The sequence below is a fragment of the Globicephala melas genome, chromosome 3 (genome assembly GCF_963455315.2).
Source record: "Globicephala melas chromosome 3, mGloMel1.2, whole genome shotgun sequence".
NCBI classification, from domain to species: domain Eukaryota; kingdom Metazoa; phylum Chordata; class Mammalia; order Artiodactyla; family Delphinidae; genus Globicephala; species Globicephala melas.
Genome location: NC_083316.1, coordinates 45,738,096 through 45,754,079, shown reverse-complemented (window position 1 = coordinate 45,754,079; position 15,984 = coordinate 45,738,096). Strand labels below are relative to the sequence as shown.

General features: G+C 39.0%; 1 protein-coding gene across 10 annotated transcripts in view; it reads left to right on the top strand.

Annotated features, from left to right (window-relative positions):
* Nucleotides 1-15,984, top strand: part of PDE4D (phosphodiesterase 4D) — a 1,450,167-nt gene that overhangs the window by 1,409,631 nt on the left and 24,552 nt on the right. The window lies entirely within an intron of this gene.

The window sequence follows — 15,984 nt, the reverse complement described above, 5'->3', positions numbered from 1 at the left end:
ACGCTTTAATCATTGCACAGATTTAAAATGACAGTTAAGCTGAGAAACAGAGGAATGGATGAAATGACCTTGAACGTAGTCCCAGCCCAGATGGGCTAGTTCCAGTCTGAGTCATGGGTCTGACACTAGCCATAGCCAGAGGGAGAAGAAATCCCCCAGCCGTGTAGTTGTTATGAGCTGAAAATGAATAAGTGATTGATCCCTTTCCATTTTCCACTTGCCGTCAGCCATTTTGCAGAGAAATCAAACTTTGGTATGCTCAATAAAAAAAGTTCTTTTCTTTTTTAATTCCAAAAATCCTTAGAGGTGGAAGAGATTTATGAGATCAACCTGTTCACTTGCTTCATTACAGATGAGGTATAAAGGCATAGGAAAGTTAAAGTGACACACGACAGAACAGTCCTGTCTTACTTCTGTCAAGGCTTTTATCTTGTGGGAAATAAAAATTTTTCGTAGTTAGACAAAACCCTGATTTCAGTCTTTATTGATATTATCACCTTCTAATGACATTTTTAGTTCTGTTTTTAGCCAGATACGATTTTCATGTGGGACATAAAACAGGAGGGTTTTTTTTATTGTTGTTTTGCACCTTTTGACTTCAGATAACCTCAGTCCAGTAGTTAGGCTTTCACTAAGGAATTTTTGTTTTTGCCTGGTTAATGTAGGACATATATCTGCTCCAAAGGCTTTCATAGACGAGATGAGCCTTTTACATATGTGCGTTTGTATTCGAGTATATAGAAAGAGAGAGACACACGCACACATACATACGTACATAAAAACCAAGACATATAGACATATACATTCAAAGTATAATATGGTAGCCATATTAGTAAGCCTGTTGCATGTTAGAGAGTAATTCATGGTGTTCTGGTCCTGTAGGGGAGCTCAGGGTGTGTTCAACACTAAGGACGAGAATGATTAGGAAGCATCCCAGAAAAAGTGCCACTTAGGCTAGATCTTGAACATAAAAGTTTCATATAGGTTGCCAACGAGGGAGGAGATGATACTCCAGGGGCTGGATGAGGCAGGGTAGGATGGGACACTCCTGTGCATTTACCTTATTGTTTGTGGGAGTGGGTAAGGAGTGGGTGTCCTGTATGAGTGAGCCTTCCTGGAACAGAAAATCTGATTATCGGAACAGAGGCAGGTGTAAAAAATGCAGATTGGGGTCCTGCAATGTAGAGCACCTTAAGTGTCAGACTAAGCCGTTTGCACATTACCCTGTAAGCTCTGAAGAACCGTCGCATTTTATTATCAGGAAAATATTACAAGGAGAGTAACAAAATGATTTTAGAAAGATAAATCTGATGGTAGTACGCAGGATGGATCATACTGAGGAGAAATAGTGAAAGCAAAGCAAATCCGTTAGGGAATTAAGCATATAAGTAAGGAGGGCCTGAAATACGATGGGAAGGAAAAGAAAGGAATGGTTAGGAGAAAGACTGCAGGAAAGGTGGCAGGATATATCAGACTTTCGGGGGAAGGCACTGCAGCCAGAGGAAAGTATGAAATTCTCAACCCAAGTAATAACAGAACTATGGTTGGAAAATCAGGAAGAGAAGGTTATTTGAAGAGAGTGGGGTGGAAAATATGGCAGTTAAATTTTTAGACATGAAATTGGAGTGAAATTATATATCGAAGTAGAAATATCCTATAGGCCTTCAATTGTCGTGACTGGATTTCTGGTGAAAAGACAGGCGACCTGGGAGTTGCCGGTACAGAACTGATGGTTAAGACCTTCAGGCTCATCTGTAAAATGGGAATAATAATAGTCCTCATAGGATTGGTATTAGGAATAAATGAGATGATGCCAGGCAAGTATTCAGCACTATTCCTGACACATAGTAGACAATAAATAAATATTTATCAATATCAATCAATAAATATTAGCCATTACTATTTTCTACTATGCGTTTTAGAGACCCATATAATATGAATTATTAGAACTGGTATTCTGGAAGCTCTATTAAAGCCATCTGTTTGGTGAGTTTTCTTAATACCCCAAATGGAAGTTCATATGTTCTGATTCACATGCTTGCTTCCCTAGCTGTTAAGGGAAAGTGACAGCCCCAGCTGAAATTGCTCACGTTTAACTGTTGATCACTGTTTGTAAGACCTGGAGTGTTTTTTTGTTTGTTTTTTGGCTTTGGTTTTTGTTTTGTTGTTGTTTTTTTTTTAAACATCTTTATTGGAGTATAATTGCTTTACAATGGTGTGTCAGTTTCTGCTTTATAACAAAGTGAATCAGTTATACATATACAGATGTCCCCATATCTCTTCCCTCTTGCGTCTCCCTCCCTCCCACCCTCCCTATCCCACCCCTCTAGGTGGTCACAAAGCACCGAGCTGATCTCCCTGTGCTATGCGGCTGCTTCCCACTAGGTATCTATTTTACGTTTGGTAGTGTATATATGTCCATGCCACTCTCTCACTTTGTCCCAGCTTACCCTTCCCCCTCCCCATATCCTCAAGTCCATTCTCCAGTAGGTCTGTGTCTTTATTCCCGTCTTACCCCTAGGTTCTTCGTGACTTTTTTTTTCTGAAATTCCATATATATGTGTTAGCATACGGTATTTGTCTTTCTCTTTCTTTCTGACTTACTTCACTCTGTATGACAGTCTCTAGGTCCATCCACCTCACTACAAGTAACTCAATTTCGTTTCTTTTTATGGCTGAGTAATATTCCACTGTATATGTGTGCCACATCTTCTTTATCCATTCATCTGTTGATGGACACTTAGGTTGCTTCCACGTCCTGGCTATTGTAAATAGAGCTGCGATGAAGATTTTGGTTCATGACTCTTTTTGAATTATGGTTTTCTCAGGGTATATGCCCAGTAGTGGGATTGCTGGGTCGTATGGTAGTTCTATTTTTAGCTTTTTAAGGAACCTCCATACTGTTCTCCATAGTGGCTGTATCAATTCACATTCCCACCAGCAGTGCAAGAGTGTTCCCTTTTCTCCACACCCTCTCCAACATTTATTGTTTGTAGATTTTTTGATGATGGCCATTCTGACCAGTGTGAGATGATATCTCATTGTAGTTTTGATTTGCATTTCTCTAATGATTAATGACGTTGAGCATCCTTTCATGTGTTTGTTGGCAATCTGTATATCTTCTTTGGAGAAATGTCTGTTTAGGTCTTCTGCCCAGTTTTAGATTGGGTTGTTTGGGGTTTTTTTTATGTGACTAGTTAAGGATGTGAACTACTCTTCTGTTTGTTGCAACTTCTGTAATACAAGCCCTGAGCCGTATTATTTTTCATCTGCTGCGTCCAGAGTCAAATCAACTTTGAGGGGTTTATAAAGGGCTTTTGAAGAACGGTATTAGCTTGATGTAAGCAAATGATCATTAGCTCAATATCATCTCAATGTTTTAAAACTACATTCGTTCACCCAACGTGGAATGAACTTACACAAGAGTAGAAGAAATCCAGGAGAGGTGGACCTTAATTATGTAGGACTCCTGTCTGGGTAGAAGGTTGGACTAGATGTCTTCAGAGGGGCTTTCCAGCATGGACGTAGTACGCAGAATCCAAGCACTGTCCTCTGTTTGATGAGCCTGCTTCACCTCATGTGTATGGTTGACGTGCTGTCTCACAGGGCATTAGATTCACATTTGGAAGGTCAAGTAAAACAGACTTTGTTGTCTGGTTTTTAGTTGTATTATTTTATTTTTCTTTTCCCTACTATCTTTACTCCCAGAGGCAAAATGTTTTACGTTCTCCCCTCCGAAGGATACAAATATAGACAGGTATTTTAGAAGAATAAATGTCATGGTGGTTAATACCAATTTTTATTGAAGTATGAATAAAAATAGATTAAATTATTTTTTTTAACCAGGTTTTCAGGTCTAAGTGCTTTGTTAGAAGGAATATATAGGTGCATCTTAGTTTATGGGCAATTAGAAAAATTGAATTTGTTTTTCAAATATTTTAGTGCCAGTAATTTACTCTCAAGATATAAGAATAATCATGTTTAATTTTAAAAAATTGTTTAAAAGCAGTATTTTGAATAAAAATGACTGCTATAGTATTAATGACAATTATCTAACCTTACACTGTATTTTATAGATAAAATACAGTACACTAAAATATGACAAGACTTCCTTTTCCAGCAAAATGGCAACATGTATCTAATTTGAATTCCAGGAGAGAATAAAGAGAATGGGAAGAGGAAATATTCTAGAAGTTCAGTGAATTCCAAACAGGAAATTTTTTTAAAAGAAACTCACATCCAGAGAAATCACAGAAACAAATAGATCCCAACACAGCCAGAGAGAAGAGGCAGGTTATCTACAAAGAAATAACAATTAGATTGACAGCTGTTTAATTTGTGGGAAGGAGCGGGGGTTCTGATTGGAAGAAATTAAATCACATCTGAAACTTTAGCTGCAAGGGCATTGAGGATATGGATTTTTCACATGTCCAGCCTCTGGAAGGCTCATAAAAGGAATGTGGGGGGCTTCTCTGGTGGCTCAGTGGTTAAGAATCCGCCTGCCAATGCAGCGGACATGGGTTCGAGCCCTGGTCAGGGAAGATGCCACATGCTGCGGAGCAACCAAGCCCGTGCGCCACAGCTACTGAGCCTGCGCTCTAGAACCCGTGAGCCACAACTACTGAGCCGGTGTGCCACAACTACTGAAGCCCGCACTCCTAGAGCCCGTGCTCCACAACAAGAGAAGCCACCACAACAAGAAACCCGTGCACCGCAACAAAGAGTAGCCCCCACTCGCCAGAACTAGAGAAAGCCCACGCGAAGCGACGAAGACCCAACTCGGCCAAAAATAAAATAAGTAATATAAATAAATTTATATATAAAAAAAAGGAAGGTGGGATGGCTACTGTGCACACCTGTTTACCTTCTGAATCCCACACACTACTAAGTAAGCACTTCAGAGCAGTTTGCTGACTGACCTTTCCTTAGTACCTGGGACCGTAGCTAACACATAGTTGGTGCTAATTAAATATTTGCTGATTGAAAGGATTAGCATCTTAAATCCTCATTGGTACTGGGCTTGATCTCCTTGATTCGAAGGCACCTGTAAAGTTGTACCTACCTTTTCCTCTGGAGATTGGAATTTGGTCCTGAAACCTGAAGGGATGTCCTTGCATTTGTCAGGTCAGTGCATCCTGAGAAAATTATCCCTGTTTGTTTGATATCTCCAAAAGCATTTTCCACTGGTATCAGTGATTCTAATAGTTTTCAGACAAACCATTGATTGCATAAGCAATTGGGTAGATATTACTCTAGGAATCTTCATACAGCTGTTTTAACCAGATTGTTTTCCTTAGGACAAGTTTCAGTGTTTCTGGTCCCAACGTAAATAACTTATCACGTTCCTGACATCTACTTAACACACTGTCCTAGATGACTTTCATTAACTCCAATTCTCCACACAACCCAGAGACCTTAAATAGCTTGCTGTGTATTATTGTGCTCATAAGAGGCCGGGTCAAGATTAGAACTCAGGTGAAGCCAGCTAGAGAAACCAATGCCCTATACTATCGTATTTCTCATCATTCTCATACTCTACTCTTCTGTCACTGTTGCCAAAAAAAAAAAAAAAATTCCCATTATTGCACAATTTTTAATTGTGTTTATGATTGCCTGTAGTAAAGTCTTCCTTCCAAAAATGCCTAAAGAAGACATATCACTTTAATAAAAATATTGCCAGCTATGAGTGTTAGATTCTAATTTTGGTTATGTTGCGTGACCTTGCTTAGGCTTTCACATTAATAATTTGCTATGAGGATGGGATTTTTAAAAATAGATTATCCGTTGATGCCCTTTCTTTTTGGCTCTTCTAAAAACATATTAAAAGATCTGGAGGAACGTGGTCTATCCTAATGTAATGTCATTAGAGTATTTGAAAGTAACTGTATATTCACCACTCCATCATCGGATAGCTTTTCTCATCCAGAACTCTGAAGAACTTCATAGCACTCTTCTTTCTCCTTCTTTATCCTCCTCCAAATCTTTACCTCCCCCAGGTTTCTCCACAGCAAAGGGCACAAATATCCTTTCAAGGCAGGGAGTCTAGGAATTGATTCTTCTTATTTCTTCACTTCCAGCATTCAAGTCTTATCAACTCTTCCTCCATGCTTCTTCCTCTTCTATCTGCTTTTGCCTCTCTATGAGCCATCCTCTACAGAGGCAAGTTTTTAAAATGTAAACCATGTCATGTCACTCCCTGCTCAGAACCTTCTGGTGGTACCCCACCCCCTCTGGAAGGCTTGCAAGGACCGCATGATCTTGCCCTGACCCATCTCTAATCTCATTCCGCATACCTATCCTCCATCATGCTGGCTGTGTTTTTCTAGCCCTTGCTCAGAGTGCTTTGGTCCAAATCTTTCAGCTCTTTCTAGTCATCAGTATCTCATCTCAGATATTACCTTCCTGACTACTTAATAGTCTACCATCACAGTATCATGTTACCCCCTTTTCTTTTATCCAGCATGTTTGTCACTCTTTTTTTTTTTTGTCTGCTTGTTTTTTGTCTTTTTGCCCCAAGAGTCCAAGGCTTACACTGAGCAGAGAACTCTTCTGTCTTGTTCAGTACGATATCCCTCATGCTGGCACAGAGTAGCCATTTAGTAAATATTTGTTGAGTAGGTAAATAACCATTCTAAACATTTTTATTACTTGATAGCTAAAGACCATTACTTTCCACAAGAGTTTTCAATGAAATCCTGGTATTTTTGTTCGTTTTTGCTTGTTAATAAATGTGAAGGGAGCAGAATTAAGTACTGCAATAATTTTGAGAAATACTAAGTTAAACAAAATAAAACAAAGTTACGTAGTATGGGTCTCGGCAGAGCCTTTAATATGCTAAAGTACACAACTTCCAAGAAGGTTATAGCACTGTCAGAAGTTTGACGCTGGATGTCTTCTTTGGGAATGATCACATGGCATTACTGTTCTTTACAACGCGTTCTGGGAAATGCTGCCTTAGACAAAAACCCGTCATAACGGAAAGGGGAAAGGGACGCTATATTGAGTATAAGGAGGCAGATATATTGACCATAGGAGAACAGGCTGACAACCAAGGACTCAGAAAAAACTAAAACCCATGAAAAAAGGACAGAAGGACTCAAAAAGAATACAGCAATGGGACTATTCAGTTTTCTGCAGGCTACTCTACCCACTTTACTGGATTTTTCTATCTCTAGCAGCTGGCACAGTGCTTGGAGTAGAATGAGCATACAATGAACATGTGTTGACTTTTCAGAGATGAGTGAATAATGGTGGCCCAGGGTCACCATAAAATAATTAAATTAAGATAGTTTGGTTTGTTTAAGAAAGCAGGAAAATGCCTGAAGTATTTTAGGGAATACGTCATTCTAAAGGATTAAGATTAAAATATTATTAGTACTTATGAGAATACTTTCATCGGTTATTATATTGCCTAAAGGCTTTGTAACTAGGGATTTACTATATATTGTTTTATTCAAAGCTGGCACAGATTTTAGACAAACATATGCATGTTAGACTGGAATATTACGGTGGCTGTCTTTAGAAGGGTACAAATCTTATTTTACCCAATGGAACTATGCTTCAGATTTTAGTTTTTCATTCTTCTTTAGGCAAAGTTAAGCAAATTTGGAATTAAAATAATTTGATAACATCACCTAACATTTTTTAAAGTCAGGTAAAATTTACAGATTGATAAGATATACTTTTTAAAGATATAGTTGAATGTTTTTTGACAAATTATACAATGGCAAAACTACCACAATAATCTAGATATAAAATATTTCCCTCACCCAAAAAGTTTTCTCTTGCTCCTTTGTAGTCATTCCCCTCCCCTGCTCCCAGTGACTGGAAACCAGTGATCTGACTGTCCCTGTAGTTTTGCCTTTCCAGAATGTCATGAATGAAATCATACAGTGTGTGTGTGTGTGTGTGTGTGTATGTATGTATATATAGCCTTTTGTTAATGGCTTCTTTCACTTTTCATAATGCTTTTGAGATTCATCCATTAATAGCTTGTTGCATGTATTATTAATGTTTCTTTTTATTGCTTTCTAATATTTCATTTTATGGATGTACCACAATTTATCCATGCACCAGTCGATTGACGTCTGGGCTTTTTCCAGGTTTCTGCTATTAATAGAATTTCTAGAAACATTTATACGTAGCTCTTTGGACACATGTTTTCATTTCTCTTGGGTAAATGACTAGAAGTGGGATTGTTGGATCATATAGTCGGTGTTCTTGTTGACTTTATAAGAAAGTGCCCCACTGTTTTCCAAAGTTGCTACACTGTTTTGCATTCCCACCAGTAATGCGTGAGAGTTCCATTTTCCCTGCATCCTGGCCAAATTTTATGACTTAAATTACTATAAGATTCACATCTAAAAGTGATGTTCATAAAAGATTGAATATGGATTTACAGAAATATGCCTGTTTGCATTTTTTATTATTGCTTTAGAAGACAGGTATTCTCTGTTTAAATTGTTTTCACAAAGCATGCCATGAGGTACAGAGCGGTACCTAAGTATTTTGTGGTGATGATAGTAGTCATCATAAACATGGAGAATTGGTATTAGGACAGTTTAAGTGAATTAGGGGTCCTCATTTTCTCTGTAAGTAGGAAGTTCCCTTTCATGCAAGATTATTTCTGCGGACGCTTCCTTTATGTGAGGCTTGTATACCCATTCATTGCCTTAATTATTCTTCAGTGAAACAGAAGTCCTTGGTAGGTATGATGATGATAATGGCGTGGTGGTTTCAGCTAGATTTACTAATTAGTTATGAACAGAGAACACTATGTATCTACTCTGTATGATTCAAACTGTATTAACAATTATAGGATACTCTGCTAACATTTAATGAGAGTTAGCCCATGTGGAAGAGAAATTTAAATAAAGGTATTATCACATCAGTTCTCATGTTATTTCAGCTTTAAGGAACCTTTCAACAAAAATAAGCTTTCTTATATTAGAATTTCTTTCTCAGTAAATGTTACAGGTTTTTCCTGTTTTAAATAAAACTATATTTTGGTGAAAACTTTCTAACCAGGTTAATTAAAGAATGATTCTTAGCTTTTCAGATGATGTTTAGGTTTCAAAAAAATCAACCTGAAAAAACAAAAACTGAAAAAACCCCAAATCAATCAGGAGTTCCTCTTAATCTCAAGCCTCTAAAATATTTATAAAACATGTTTTCATTTTCTGAAATGTGATGGCTCTTCAAGAACAGAGCTGTTCTTTAAATCGCATTTGGATCCCTTATCACTAGAGGGCAGTAAACACAAACAGATTTAGTGGATTTACTTGTGTTGTTTTTGTACTATTAGCATTAATCCAAGAAAGTGTCGTTTTTATAATGTAAAAATAGATTTAAAATTCTGTTATTTGAAATACAGGTTGTCAATTAATTCTAGATCATTGTCTGCCTCCAAAACTACTTTTAAGGCGTTTGAAAGCAAAAGAACACTCAGTGATTTCAGAGACACTGAAGTTTAACCTTACCTCAGAATTCTTCCAGGGTCTTTTAGCAATTAGATTTGCATATGTTTAGCCGAGCAGTATTGGATATGTGAGAGCCTACTTTATACAGATTTGCTTCTTGATTAATAACAACTCCCAGAACTTGATCCTAGGCAGAAAGGTGTAAAATAAATATAACTGATTATAGGATAAACTATTTTCAGATGTAAATTCTACCAAAAGCACTGCTGTTGCCAGGAATATCCCTTAGCTGGGAGAAATCTAAGAGTTAATAACACTTATTTTAACTAATTTTTAAATATTTCAAGGACAATAATAGATTATATAGCTGAGAATTTATTATGTTAATAGATATAGTGTTTACAGACTCTAGGGTAAATGCAGATTAATGCCTGAAATACTTTTTTGGCAATTTGGAGTACTCTGAAGCCAGACAGCCTGCGTTCAAATCCCAACACTGCTACTTTGGCTTTGTGACCTGGGCTAAAACACTTGACCTTCTGAGCCTCAGTTTTCTCACAGTTTGGTTTATTTCTTTTTCTTTTTCCCTATTCAAAAATGTTTTCTCTCTCTTGACCTCTGTTGCAGAGGCAGTGATGCCAGCATGTGTTAGTATATCAAAGACTCAACTCCGTCAGCAGATTTTTAAATATCCTGAAATAGTCCACAAAGGTTGTTGATTACTTGGGGTGTCGCTTAAGGACCAATGAAATGAAGAATAAAATAGGAGTGACATCTAGAGATCCTGAAGATTATTATTAGGAAAAGAGAACTGAATGCTACAGAAAATTATGTATTTTTTTCTATTTTGGTACATGCACACACATTCATATGTGAAATCATTTGGATGTTTGAGAGGAAACTCAGGAAACCTGAGTCCTCCCTGTGTGTGAGGGCATCTGTGTCTTGTTCACATGGTACCCGCACACACAAGTAGGTCTCACTGTCAGGTGAAGCTGCCTGTCTTTCTCTGGGCACCAGCTTCCTGACTGCACTAGTTAGTAGGTGGAATCAGCACAAGGATTAAGAATAAATGAATCCACTCCTAAATTCATACCATTTATCATAGAGTTTGAATCAGCCTAATTATATGACGAGCTATTCATCCACCATGAAGAGCAAAGACAAAGAGACCTAGACTCTCATCTCAGCCCTGCCACGTCCAGGGCAAGTTATTGACTATGTAAGAGTGTCTGTCTTTTCATTCTTTAAAATGGGGATGATATCTATCTACCCAGGATGTTGCAAAGATTAGAGATAAGATATAAATATAAAGCACTTGGTGCAAAGTAGGTGCCTAATAAATGCTGTAAAATTCCTGTTACGGTTTCCCCATTAAAACTGTCAGAAGCCAAGTCTGTCTATAAACATTGTATCTCTCGGGCTCCATCCATATTTCTCTTCTGGGTTGTCTAGATTTCTTTCTGCAGGCTCTACAACTGTGGCAATGGGAAGGAGCTTCTAGTCTGCTTCTTATAATGGGAATAATTAAATGAATTTTAATTTGGCTCAGAGCTTTAAAAAAAAAAAGATTTCTTATTCCCTAGAAATATGGAAACCTTCCTTGGTACTTTTTACTTGATATTATTATTACTACTACAACTACGACTACTACTCCTCTGCTCTTACTATTATCTCCCCCTGCTATAGCAAATTAGGGATCTACAGTTGGATCTCTTTGTGCCTGTGGCTCTCTATCTGCTTTGGGAAATATAAAGAAAGAATGTCTTTCTTGCCTCAAGCATCCTCCACCCTGGTTGAGGAGACAAAGTTCAAGGCAGTTGTAGCAACTAGGACAGTGTTACTTAACACTGGGGAACATTGAGGTACACGGACGGGACTGTACTCCCGGCATTTCATGGACAGAGCCAGGGAGGCTCGACGTCCTAGAATACATGGGGTAGTCCTTCACCAGGGAGTGTTTCTCTGTGTCAGCAACCATTCACGTAGGTTGAAAAATTCACTCACGATTATCTGAGCCTAGAACACAACATATAAATGCAAAATGTTTTTTGCATGGTTTTAATCCACACTAAATTTTTGAATAATGCAACCACAGTGTATATTGAGGAAGGATGGTACTTTGTTACATTTGAAAACCTTTCCAAGAGCCATTCACCACTTAGGAAAAAGATCACCCCTCCGCTACAGCACTCCTGTAGTTATTTCCATTTTGCTTTCACATTCATGGTGATTTCTCCACATCAGAGGAATCAGAGCAAACACTTACACAGCACGTGGTGTGCTAAGTGCTTTATGTGTATGTACTGATTAAAACTCACAACAACCTGCAAGGAAGTTACTATTATTATTCTCATTTTCCAAATGAGTAAACTGAAGTATGGAAGGTTTAAATAACTTTCTCAAGGTTACACAGCTAGTAAGTGATAGTAAAATATAAGCTTTTGACTCTTTTATTATTTTTTAAATGTAGTTTTGTACAAGTATTTATATTTTGCAGTGTTTAATATAAATTACTCTTCTTCACCATTATGTTACTGATAAGCCATTATACTAGGTTTTTTTTTTTTTTAAGTATCTATATAAGGATTTACTTAGTATGTATGTATGTATTTAGTAAAGTGGGTATGCAGGAAGAGCATTTAGGAATTTAATTTCAGGATAAAAAGTATTTGTTATGAAAAGAAAGAAGTCACTTAGTTTGAAGTTCATCAAAGAATAAAACAGATTGATGGATGGATACAAAAAGGGAGCAGTAGGTCTGATATGGCTGAGAACCCCCATAAAGCATAGTTAGGATTTAAATGATTGTATGACCTACCTTGCTCTGGGGGAGCTCACAAGGCCTGCTCCTGCCTCAGGGCCTTTGCCCTTGGCAAACCCAACACTTGACTCCCTCTCCTTCCAGATATCCACGTGCCTCTCTTTCTTCAGGTCTCAGTGTGTGTCACCTCATCAAAGAGGCTTTCCCTGATCGTCTTATAAGAGAGGAATCTCTATCCCTAACACCCTCCTTATCGTTTCTTTTTCTCTATTGCACCTACCATCACATGACATATTATATATTTACTGACTTAGTTGAATGTAAGCTCCAGGTGAAAAACCGTTGTTCACTGCTATGTCCCCAGTATCCAGGACAGTGTCTGGAATATAATAGGAGAATAACAAGTAATTATTAAATAAAGGAGTGAGTGTAGAACAGTTAGAGTTTGGAGAAGGGCTGGAATATTTGGTTTTGATATGTACTTTGAATGATTTAAATCTGACTTTGAAAGACCAGCTTGAGGTAGATGGAATAAAAGAAGCAGAGTACTCTAGGCAGTGAATTCTCTGTGAGTAAAGATAGGAAAATGGGACCATCTGCCATATTGTAGGGATGGGTGGAATAGTAGCCTGTTGGGAACAGAGCAAGGGTGTAAAGAGCTGTTGAAGATGGGCTTGGAGTTGGGGATTAGGGTCAGAGGCTGTCAGGCTGGAGTTGCCAGAGGAGTCTGGAAGGTGAAGCAGGTGATGCCGAGTTGTCAGTGACTGGCTTTGGAGTGGCAGGCTGAGGCTGGAGCTGAGGAAAGCTGGCCTGGCAGTGGAGATCAGAAAGGGGTTGGAAGGAGAAAAGCCAAAGGAGATGAGCTAAGAAGCAATTATAGTGTTTTGGGTCTGAGACATGGAACGATGTGATGCAGTTGGAAGGAAACATGATATGTTTTTTTAGAAAAAGGATAAGCCTGGGAGTTAAAGTATGTCGGCACCTTCATGGAATAGTTATGATGATGATATCATCATCATCACCCAATACCTGTTTATCACTATGTATCAGATGTTGGGTTTTACTGGGGGGCTGGGGTTGATTTTTGGTTTTTTGTTTGTTTGACCATGCATCCCACGCAGCGTGTGGGATCTTAGTTCCCCGACCAGGGATTGAACCCGTGCCCCCTGCAGTGGAAGCATAGAGTCCTTAACCACTGGACCCCCAGGGAAGTCCTCATATGATGTTTTAAGTGCTTTGTGTATAACATCTCATTTATCCTCATAATAATTGTTCTGGTTATTTCTATATATAACAAATCACTTCAAACTTAGTGGCTTAAATTATCAAGTTTTTATTACTTTTCATCGTTTTGTGGGTCGATTGGGCTTGGCTCAGCATTCTCACTTGGAGTCCCTTATATGGTTGCAGTCTGATGGTGGCAAGGGTTGGAGTCGTCTAAAGGGGCAACTGCCTGGATGACTGAGATGGATTCTTCACTCTCAGGTCTGGCTCCAGGCTGGCAGAGCTGGAGACCGGCCATGTGAGCGTGTACACTGGCTCATCCTCTCTCTCTCCTCTTCCTCTGCATCTGCTTCTCTCTGTCCCTCTCCCAGCAGCCTCTCCAGAGAGTTAGCATGGGCTTCCTCCTAGCGTGGCAGTCTCAGGATAGTCGGGCTTTCTTACAAGGTGGCTCAGGGAGCCCGACAGCATGTTCACGGAGGCCAGGGTGAGAGCTGCGGTACTTCCTGTGACGGCCTCCACAGTCAGGCTGCGTCCCTTGTTGGTTACACAAGCCAGCTCAGATGCAGTGTAGGGCAGTGTGGCTCATTAGGAGGCATCTTTGGAGAGCAGCTACTACGGTAAACAATTTTACAGATGAGGAAACTGACACACTAAGAAGAGGGAATAAAGGATTTGAACTCAGAGTCTGGTTCTTAGGACCTGGGTGAACTTGGGAAAATCATTGTCTCTCTAGGTATCCCGTTATATGGAAATGAGGAAATTGGAGGAGAGGATGTTGAAGGTACTTCCATTTCTCTCAGCCTTTAAGCCTTTGGATTTAGATGATGGGCCTGGGAATGAAAGGAACAGACTAAGTGAAAAGGCATTCTGTAGAAGACAGTAGTTTTAAACAGTGTTGGTGGAGGGAAGGTACGGGGTGGATGGGGAACACGTAAGGGTTACTCAAGGATTCAGTTGTATCATTGTATGAAACATCTAACAGTGTTCAACTCACATGGAACACCTATTGAACAGCAGGAAAGAGTCATAGATTTCAGTCTGGGACACTGGAATATGGGCCCACTGAAGGAAATGGGAGTAGTCATAATAAGCACTGCTTTAAGTAGAAAAATGGATCCACCAATTTTGAAAGAGTTTGAGATGACTAGCAGGGCATTCCAACGGGAAGACTATCTTTTAGTCATTTGGAAATAAGGTGCAAAAATTCAGGTTAGAAGTGGTCGTTAGAGAGTGTTGGCCCTCCGAGAGAGTCTTTGTGGATATCCCAAATTAGAGGATGAAGAGAAGAAGGCAACAAAGGTATGGTCAGAGAAGTGGGAAGAAAACCTTCATAAAGAAGCTGCAGGTCTTGGGAGTGAGGGAGAGGGGAGAGGGTGGTCAAACAGTGTTGAACGCTTCAGAGAAGTTGAGGAGAATGAGAGACTAGTGAAAGGGGAGCACCTCTGTATTCTTCCAGAAGCAGTTTTAGTGGAGTATTGGGGGTTTAGCATCTTTCTTTTGTAGAGGATTAAGAGGAACTTAGGAAATGAACACAGTGGGTGTGAACTGCAGCTGAGGACTTTGGCAGCAAAGGACCAATAGAAGCTCAAAGAGGCAGGGATTACCTGGCTGTTTCTGATGAGGGTGTGCTGTCTGAGACGGACATACCTGATGCAGGAAGACTGAGCAGTCACCCGGTCAGCAAGTCATAGACGTGCCGAGCAGTAGGTACAAACTGAGATGGAGGGGAGGTAGAATGGACAGAACTTCATGCTGAAATAGAGTAAAAGCTAGATTCCCCTCATTTCTTATCCATAAGACCTCTTTAGTATAAAAGTTACAGAATAATGCTGTCCCAAACAAATAAGAAAGATCCTTTTTTCCCAGAGGAATTTAGATTTCTTATTTAGCTCTTCTTGTAAAAGGCCGGATTACTCTTGAGCTCAATTCTGTATTCTTAAGAGCCACTCTATACCTTTACACAGTCATAAACATGTTCTCTTCTGATCAAAATACAGATCCTGAAATCTGTACACAGGACACTGCATTCTTTAACCATACACAGTGCATTAGCTTTCGGGGTTTTTTTTTTCCCCCACAATCAGATTTATAATAAATCATCCCCACCCTTGGATTTTTAAGATTGTGGAGCTCAACCATATATAACAATAGAAACAAAAGGAGCTGAGAAACAAAAGGAGCAATGCCACACAGGTGAGGAAATGTATCACTTCCATTTATGAATTCTGGACATTAATCGTATTTTATAATTACAGTATGCTGTTATGTTGGACTGAGGAAGGAACTTCAGCTATATCTGTGTTACCGGGGAAACCACTTGTTTTGGATTTGACAGAGGGAGACAATTAAAATGCCTGATTGCCATTTTTAGAGCAGCTTTTATTTTATTTATTTATTTTTTAATTTTTACAGCAGTTTTTATTTTGAAGAGAAATCAGAGAATATTGAAATTCATAGAAATGACTCTGAAAGGATTGGCAATTCTTATTTAAGAATGAACTATGAATTATGTAGAGTTTTATGGTGGTTATTCATCACTGTGAGAGGGGAAGCCCATTCATCTTTTCATGCGGCAGC